Raw genomic sequence first — 10,317 nt, 5'->3', positions numbered from 1 at the left:
TCTGTTATGCTGGAAAATGAGAGCAACATAGTATACGCTTAGTCAAACAGACATAAGCAAAGATGCAGAGGAAGGCTCGGGACAAGAGAAAAGAGGGAAGAAACTGTTGTTGCTATTTTTTAAATTACAATGTGCTTTTTTCCAGAGTTGATGATGAACACATTTCCCTGGCAGAGAAATTTATTCTGTCTCAGGGTCCAATAGAAATTGTCCTCTGTCAAAAGTCTTTTAAGCCATTTTTTCCATGATGGCCTGATGATCCCTGAGCACTTCTCACTGTGAGCCCAACTTCTGCTTTTTCACTGGTCATTTCAATAGCAATGAAAAACAAGCCTGGCCACAACCCTCAAAGGGGAGCACCTGAACTGAGCAGTTAGGGAAGGTAAAAATCTTGTGGGCCATTGACCATGGAGGACAGACCCAAGTATATAAGGCATTGAATGGGACATTGCAGGATTCAGTTTCATTAAAAAAACAAAAAAAACCCCAAAACGACACCCATGTGATTTTAGGTGAAACAATGAAATGACCAGAAACCTCCTTACCTAATTTACTGAGGTGTTCTTTCTGAATTGCTAATTTTCAATCCCTCAATGATGTGTTCAGTTGTCACTAAGGTCCATTTTTATCAGGTTAATCCTCACTTTATTACCTCTCTCTCCTTAGAACTGTTCTTAAAGGAAAGACTTAGGCAATTAATTTTTTTTTGTTTTTAATATGATATACTTTTTCCTGAATTGCTAATTAACAAGTCAAAGAAGTTGGGAAGCATGCCCTCCACCCACTACTTTTCCTTAGTTTGTCTTTCCCTGTTGTGATTCAAATGCAAAGATGTTTCAAATGCGAGCAGGGTCACCCAGAGTGAAGAGTGTTTAGCAGAACTTCCAGACTAAGAAGAAACTACTAAGAATGGATCAGTTGCCACTCCAGGACCTGAGCTTCAATTCCAGGCCACGCCCTCCAGGAGTCCCGCCCCTTGCGAATGACCCCACCCCTACCCAGCTGAAGCAATTTCCTGCAGAACCCACTTCCTCTGACTGAGAAGGTGCAGCCCGAGTGTCCCAAACGGGTAAGTGAGTCTCCATGTTTCTATGCTGATCCTAGGCTCGGAGTCCCCGACAGGCCCGGCATGCCCAGCTGTGCCCCGATCCCCACGATTATTACAGTTCCTGCACCCTGTCTGCCCGCGTTCCAGGTCCCCGCGACCCCCTGGGTTATTTCCAGTTAAATCCTTTCTGAGCTGGTTACAAGCCTCTCTGCCTTCTGCCCTGGGAATACTCCTGTCCCCTTTCCTGCTTAGGCCCCCTTTCCTCATTCACCCTCACCCCTCACGCCAGAAATGCCCAATTGAGGGCGGGTTCTTGCCTATGGCCTGTTCCCTCCTTGTCAGTTAATCGGGCAAGAGAGCAGGGGATCCCGGAGTGGCCTTTACCGAAAGGAGAGGCCAGCCCTGCAGTCACCAGGCCGCTCCACTGCTGACCGAGGTCTGTGTTAGAGCTTAACTTCTCAGCACCTTCTTTTGAAAAAGGGTACCGTAGCAGTGACGGCCCCAGATCCCCGCACAGACTAAGTCCTCACTGGGATTGCAGAGTCCCACGTAGAGTAAACCTCATTGAACGCCTTCTGACCAGGAAGCAAGGTTGTAGGTATCTGGACCCTCAGGCAGAGGGCTTTGGAGTGTGGATTACCTTCACCTCTCTCCAGGCAGCCTGGAGAGGGGCGGTCTTTCTGAGAAGCTTGCAAGCCTGTGTGTCCTTGCTGCAGACAGTACAGGGGTCTCCTAGCTATCCCTTATCAGACCTGCCCTGACTGCATGGGTCAGAAGGCCCTGGACCATTCGGAATTGCCTGTGATTGGCCACCAATCATGCTTTTGTAGGCGTTTCTTTTGCCCTGCCCCTCCCCCACAACCTCTTTATCGCATATCTCAATTGTGAACCTGGGAAGCCATTTCAACCTCCTGTTGGTGGCTTCACTCATCCAGATGTATTTGTGTCTGTGCTGTGTTTGTCAGTTAAGATTTAACAAATGTTCACTTTAAACTATATTTAAAATGGTGTCTCTGTTTTACTCTAAAGCATCATTCCTGCTTGTGCATTGTCAATCAATTCTGCCCTTCAGAAACCAGCTTGTGCTCTGTTTTAGACTGCAAAATGGACTCCAATCTCAAATATAATTTAAGGAGACCATTTATTAAGTCTTAATAGTGACAAAGAGAATACAAGACGCAAACAGACGTCACCCAGATGAAGCAGATCATTGGTACAGTTCAAGGAAACACTCAAGTCGGGAATCTAATTACGGTAAATTATATTAGAACAAAGGAAACTGTCACAAGTTCATGATTGATGGACAATCATTTTTATAAGTGGGACTACAGAAGAAGGGACAGGACCATATTTGGGACATCTTTATTGTCAGATAGAACATTTTACAAGAGTGGTCCAGGGCCATCTGATGTAGGTTTCCTGCGCTCAACTTAAGGAATATAGGACACCCTGGATTGGCTGGAGAATGGTGGAGGCCGTCGACTTTCTCACTTCCTCTGCCTCTAGGCAAATCTAATCTATATCCTTGCTTAATAATCAGAAATAATTCCATGGAGGCCTAATCTACGGGTAGACCCTTCAATTTGACTTTAGGCAGTCACTGTCATCCATACACCTTTACTAACTGGGGTGCTAAGACTTTACTCTCTAAGACAGCCCACTGGGACTTGTCTCCTAATTTCTGCTGATGCTGTAACTTTCCACTTGGAGTGTGAAGAATCCAACTTGGGGACTTCTCCCCAAATAAACCTCACATGAGAGATTTGTCCTATTTGGCTCAATTCTCTTTATCACTGCACTCTTCAATCCACTGCTATCACTCCCATACCATCCCTCTTGGCTCTTAGTGCATTGCTGGCCCAGATGTAAAGTCCACTCAATTTTTTTGTAGGACTTTTTATTATTTTCTTTTATATTCTCTTGTTTTGCAGAATCCAGCAATTATTGATTGATGTTTCAGGTCCTTTTATGTATAAATCTGGAAAAAGAATAGGTTTTCTTCCTCTGTAAAGAGTTTGGTTTTGAAAATTCAGAGTAGTTCTTCTCTCCTATAGTGTCACTATGAGTCAATTGACTCAACGCAGGGAGTTTGGGTTTTGTGCATTAATATATTTTAGTGACACATGTCCTCAAGGTCAGCACTTTTTTTGCTATTTTATTTTCACAGTGACATAGAATTTAAATTGGTCCTTTATCAGTTATCCTAGTGCAGCGGTTCTCAACCTGTGTGTTGTTAACCCTTTAGGGCGGGGGTGGTAACGTGTTACCTGAGACCATGGCAAATCACATATTTTAGATGGTTTTAGGACCTGAGACACTGCTCCTCTGTCTCCAGCCAGGTCCACCCACATGCATATACGCCCACATATGAATACCCGGAGGTGAAGACTCTTACTCATGCTATACCATGATTCAAGACAAAATTTCCTTTATTTGTAATTAGAAATAAACATTTCACAATATATAATGCATATTGTTTTCTGATTAATCACTGTTTTAATTATGATCAATTTGTAGCGAAGAAAATACATCCTGCAGATAATTACATTATGATTCATAACAGTATCAAAATTACAATTATGAAATAGCAACGGAAATAATTTTATGGTTGGGCGCACCACAAAGTGAAGAGAACTGTATTAAAGGGTCGCGGCATTAGGAGGGTTAACAACCACTATCCTAGTGGATACAGAAAATGTTTCTTGCAACCAAATTCTAAGTATGTAAATTCTTTTTATCCTTTTGATTTATTTGCTCTGGTTACTTTCTTTTTCAATTTTTTTTATTTTACTGGGTAGAACTATGTCCCAATGTTAGCTCCTAATTTTCAAAAATGTGCTATAATTGTTCCTAGTAAAAGGCAACATCCAGATATATAATTCTTATATAAAGTAAGATCTCATCTTATTTAAAATAGGTGACCATTTTCTCTGCCACACGGCATGGTAGAACTTAAATGTTCTAACCTTTTATCCAAGTGTCCTTGATAGAAGGCTTGTTTTATTCACTGGTTTATTGTTCTCATGGGCACTCCAGTGCATTCTGGTAGTGATGCCATGGGCCGTTGAACTTTTCCAGGTTTCGTGGCTGTAATCTGTATTTCAACAGATTGCCACCTCGTGCGACTCAACTGCTTTCATTTCATCAAGCTGACACTCATTTAAGCACTGGAGCAGTAGGGCTTCTTCACTGACTAATGTAGACTTGCCAAGATGACATGTTTTGCATAATAGAAATGGTGATTCTTATTTATTATTATTATTTAAATCATTTTATTGGGGTCTCATACAACTCTTGTCGTAATCCATATATACATCCATTGTGTCAAGCACATTTTTTGACCCCGTTATTCTGACATGGTGACTCTTAATGAGAATTATTTTTGTGTTTATTTGCACAGAAATGTTTTGTTTTAGTTCATTCATCAGTATGTGAGAAGCTTCAACACTACACAGAAAATTACAGGACTCTAAATCCACGACTTTCCTAAGAACATGGGTGGAATCTAATTCCACATTTCTGGGTCCTAATATGAACAATATTGCACTTTTGCTCATGCTGTGTTTTAAAAGACTTGTGTTATTCAGCAAGACAACTCTGTTTCCATTGTGTACCCTTCTCTCCAGTATAGGTTTAGAGTGTGACCTGATTATTAGACGTTCATTGTCTTCCAGCCCGTAAACACACATCTTCACTGTTTGAAAGGTGTTAAGGGCTGTTAAGGAACCTCCATAAAAATGAAGATTCTTGTGACATTGCTGTCGGACAGTAACATTTCCCCTATTACAAATGGTATATTCACAGCTATGAGGGAGGAACAGAATTATAAGACAGGTTCAGCACTTCTCTAAGGCAGCTGCTTTTCTAGGGTCTGTGTACAACCCAAGTGAGGTCACTCCCTTCAGACCTGCAGTTAGCACCATCTTTTCTGGTCATCAGTTTCTATACTTTCTCCTAAATGAAAACTGGTTCTGACTGATGTGATGATCTCTGAAGGCAAATAGTTCACATGTAGTTTTTTTAACTTCTAAGGAAGCCCGATGATTGAATTTATAGATCTCAGGGCTTTGGAACATAAGAATACAAATAGAGATGTTTTCTTGGAGAAAACGATGAAATTCAGAACAGGAAACCCACCCTGTCAACCCCTCTCTACCTGCCTCAGAGGCTGGTTCTTGTGCTCACTTGTTCATCAGCACCCTCTGTAGCCCGTTCCTGAAGGTGAGGTTTGTTCCTGGGTTCACACTGACTTCCCTCACCGTGTCTCACACAGTACTAGCTGGCCATGTCCCCCATTCCGCTATGGATTCACAGATATAGCTCATCCTTGGCACCTTCTCTATAGATGACTAATCAGGTCTTCATGAAGTCTGCATATTCTTAGCACAAGCATCAGTTTATATTAGGTAATCCACTCCAAGCCCCATGATGGCTGTTCCGAAAAGGAAGGCACCTGGAAGAAAAATTATATTGATTTATTGATCTTGCTGAAGTAATTCTGGGTGGTTACCATTTAATCTGTCTCTAGCATCCCCTTTATTTCCCAGTTGGAGCTCAGACCAAGGTGATCCTGGAGACAGATTATTCGACGTGCTGAAATTGGGACAGATGTGGATCTCAGATCAGGCTATGCTGTGTGGAAAGATAGTGGATCATTTTTGTTTGGCAGTTTTGTGCTTCTTGGATGGTAAAAGACCCTGGAACCTGTGCACGCGGGCCTATCCTAGGCCAGGTACCCTCCTCCAGTAGGTATGTAATAACAGGCTCAGGGAGGAACAATGTCTTTTGCCTCTGGAAGCCCCTGCGGTTACACTCAAAGGTATTCAGACCTGTGCCATCATCCTGGCGGTGATGTGTCCACTAATGACTTCTTTTATTTTTTTTTTCCATGGCTGAAAATCCCTTTATTTTGGGAGGTTTGGGGTGCTCTCCTGTTGATAGTATGGCTGGTTTTAAAAATCTATATTGAAAAATAGTTTTCCCCCCGAGCTTTGATGATGCTCCCTAGGATTCTTGTGCCCAATATAGCTGGCCAGAGGGACTCTCGAGTTTGTCTAAATCTTGCATCAAGCCGTCTAATTATTCTTGTTCTGAAGAAATTTTTGCTTTTTTGTCTTTATCCATAACGTTCTCTCATTGGACTAAACTGGTCTTTAGTTCATAAATCCTTCTTTTAAAAAAAATCATTTTATTGGGGCTCGTAGAATTATTATCACATCCATACATCCATCCACTGTGTCAAGGACATTTGTACATTTGCTGCCTTAATCATTCTCCACTAATGACTTCTTAGTTGCTAATTGGCCCACACCAAGTTCTCACTTTCATTTCAGAGTTCATTGAGATATCCATGTGCCCAGGGTGTCCGGTCAGCATTTCACAGGTTAGGTCCGAGAGGGGTTGCCCCGCTGTTGTTATCATGAGTAAGTCTTTGAGGACTTACTTTTCTCAGTGAGAGGAGAACCCCAGTGTGCTCTGACAGGGAGTCCCTGGCACTGGACACACAGAGTATCCTTAGGATTGACATGTTTCCAGTTTGGGGTGAAGATACAGCCCCACTTGAAGTATGTCCTGTGAGGTTAAGCTGTTGGTTCACACAGATCTAAAGATTGACTGGAGTCAGATATTTTCGGGTTATCAGTGCACACTGGTAGAGGAGGTATATAAAATCATTCACTGAGCCCTTTCCCTAGGTCTCAGTAAAAGGCCAATGTTAGTTTTGAAAAGTGGATACAATGCTTCCTATGTATGTACCTTTAATTTTCTGCCTCCTGCATCTTTTGTGACCTGAGTGTCCTGTGGGAATGAGGGGAGGGAAGGGGTCGGTGACAAAATTAAGAAGTAATTAATATGCCTTATTGATCATGGGTTTCGCTACATCTTTGAGGAAGAAACCAGATGAAATTGGGATGTATAAATTAATAAATCAGTACAACTGAACCCTCAGGCACCTTGCTTATTGGGTAACATCCTTGCATATGTCCGATAGCAGAAAAGACTCCTTGAGGCCAGGACAGAGTAGAGGGGAGATCCACAAGACACCTGTCATATGGACATGTTGTTGTTATCATATATAAACATTTATCAACCAGTTTATTTTGCCAACTACCATGAATTAGATGAAAATGATTTAATAGTTAAAAAAAGAAAAGAAAATGATTTAATAGTTTACTGAAAATGTGCCTGTGATTCCTGGTTTTGTCTGTCTACCTACCTTATTAGTTCCCTACATTTAGGTAAAGTCTGAGAGAGAAGATAGCTCCACATACATACCTAGCAATGTGACTTTCTTGATGGGTTAGATTTGGGTTCAATTTAGGGTTGTAGGGTGCTAGAGTCAGAATCTGTAGGTAAGATTGGAATTAGGTCCTGGGATTAATGTTCCTGGTTCAAGAACAAGAGTCAATGGATAGAAATAGAACATAAGTGTCAGGAGTCAGATGTTAATGGAGAGATTAAAGTAAGGTGACCAGATTTTAACATTGGTAAAGCAAGATACCAGCAGGACACCATTGATCAAACTCAGATCCTGGTGAAATAGCCACATGGCAGCCAAAAACCGGATACTCTAGCTTGTCATGCATTCTTTCCAAAAATCGCGACTTTTTAAAAACACCGCGGGAGGTGAGAAAAATTGTTAAAAATCAAGACGTTGGGTAAAGGGCTTTCTGTTTAGAATGTGTCCTGCCTGACAGCTTATGTTTGCAGTTGCTTACGGCTTATGTATTATGGTATAAAGATGTAGAGTTATGATTTAAACAGTACAGTTTGGGAGTTGGTTCCTCAATTTGAGACTTTGAGTTATATAGTTAGGATTTAGGTTATAGAATATATTCCAAGTTGTGTTCCTGATTTTTTAAATTGGAATAAATGAATTAGGCTAAATTTTTTTAATTGGTTTTTGCTATCAGGGAGTGCTCAGGGTGTTAATAGCCATTCTGGATGGTGAGGGGCTTTTCAGGTAGTTAGGGTTTCAGTGTTTGGGAAGATTATCAGTGTGTTGTCAGGATGCTCAGCATGTTAAGGTGTAAGGGTTAATAGTCTGGGAGCTGTTGTTTAGCAATTGATGGTTTGTGAATTAAGTTCCCAAAGTTATTTTTACGTATTGAAATGTAGCCTACGTTTTTATATTTATTACCTATTTATGGCATATCTTAAAGATTTCATGGATACAATCATTAATTTATGTTTAGAGGAATTTTTATTTCTCTTTGGCAGCCTTGTCCTTAAAGAAATCTTATTTTGATTACTGTAGTTTTAATATACAGTCAGTTTTTAATATCTGGTGAAAGTGGATATTTTTGTAGTTTTTCTAAGTCTGACATTTTGACCTTTTTTTAAAAAAAGCAATGTTTATTAGCATATTAACCTATTGAAGTATACCCATTTTATGTTAGATTTGTGGAGGGTTTTTTCCCTTAACATTAAAAGCCTTTGATTTTGTTTGGTATGTTTTATGTGTCTATTTAGATAATTGATAATTATCAATTCTTTTGTAGTATAAAAAAGATAATTTGTTTATATTTTTTGGTATATAACAGTGCTTATTTGATGTTAAATCAACTCTAGGACAGATTTCAATTAATCGTGGTATATAATTATTTGGATGTGTTGTCTGACTCAATTTCCAATAATTTTAACAACTTTTTCATGTAGATCCATTACCAATATCAGTCTACAGTTTTCTTGAAGTATCATCTGACCTTGGTATCAGCTTATTACTGGTCTCATAGAAAATGTTAGTAATGTACTCTCACAATCATGGTTATGTTTGTACCCAATAACTTGAACTTAAATAACACAACACAAAGTGATTATTCATACTGTGTGAATACTCTGGTCTCTAGCTACCAGAATCTTCAACTTTAACCTATCTTATAGTTAACCTTGATGTTTCTCATGGAATTTAATTTTGATTCAGTGATGATAGACCTCAGTGATTTTGTCATTACTTTGTTACACACACACACATACACACACACACACACCAAACCCATTCCTTCTTTTTAATAAGAGAGCTTATGTTCCAGCAAATGTCACAGGAAAGGTTTGGCATCAGTTACCATGGAAATAACTTTTGTAAATATAACTTACACACTGGTATTTTGTGCTTGTCTTGGGTACTGGTTAGTGGTTTCTGAGGTGGTTGTTGTTAGGTGTCACTGAGTTGACTCCATATCATAGGGACCCAGTACACAACAGAAGGAAACACAGTCTTCTATGCCAGACTCACTGTTTAGGATGAACCGTTGTTGTCGTCACTGTGTCTGTTCATTTAGTTGGGGATTCCTATTTGTCCCTGACCTTCTACTTTACCACATACAATATCCTTCTCCAGGGACTGCTCCTTTCTGACAACATTGTCCAAAGTATGTAATAGAAACGCTTACTATCTTTGACTCTAACTAGCACTCTGAGCTTACTTCTTCAAAGACAGATTGGTTTGTGCTTTTGGACACCAATGTTATTTCAGTGTTCTTAGCCAGCAGTATAACTCAAATAAATGAATTCTCCAGTTTTCCTTATGCAGTGTTCAGCTGCCAATACATAAGAGGCAATTGACAATACCATGATTTGGGTGATGTGCACCTAGTCCTCAAAGTAAGATCCTTCCTCTGAAATACTCTAAATAAGCATAATAAGGCATGTATACAATGTAGCTATTGATCTCAACGGTTACTATCACCATTCTGTTTTTTTGTATTTTTTGCATAAGTTATCAGTATGTCTGGAAGGCATTAAAACTTAATCAAGCTTAAATTAAGAATGTTGCTCAGGAGGGGCCTGGAAGCCAACTTTACTCTGCTACCAACCAATGTAAGGCGCTAGAGTTGAAACCTGTGGTTAACACCCGGTGCAATGGTGAGCATTATATTCAAAGTAAGCTTCATGACTGGTATACATGACAGAGTCTAAAACAAATTGCGCTTTTCTCTAGTTGTCTGACTTGCTGATTTGTTTTAGAGGAGCACTAGTCTACACCCCTTATCCTATAACTGCGTTCAGAGACACCCTGGGGGTTACAAAAGGGAAGTGACAATGATATCCAACTAACCACTCAGGCTAATGCCTCACTACTTTATCACACCATTGCCTCTTCCCACCACATTCATTTTGTTGTCCTGCCGAACTGGGTCCTGGTGGAACATGTTTCACCAGCTCAAGTCTAGGCACTAGCTTTTCCTCTTCTCCCTAGCAGAGCAAGACTATGGATGGGACATCCTAGAACCCAAGCCAATAAGCCCACTCCTACAGTTTTTGCTGTTTGC

This window comes from Tenrec ecaudatus, chromosome 15, assembly GCF_050624435.1.
Source record: "Tenrec ecaudatus isolate mTenEca1 chromosome 15, mTenEca1.hap1, whole genome shotgun sequence".
Classification (NCBI taxonomy): domain Eukaryota; kingdom Metazoa; phylum Chordata; class Mammalia; order Afrosoricida; family Tenrecidae; genus Tenrec; species Tenrec ecaudatus.
The sequence above is the reverse complement of the archived record's forward strand: the minus strand, read 5'-3'. Positions refer to the sequence as shown.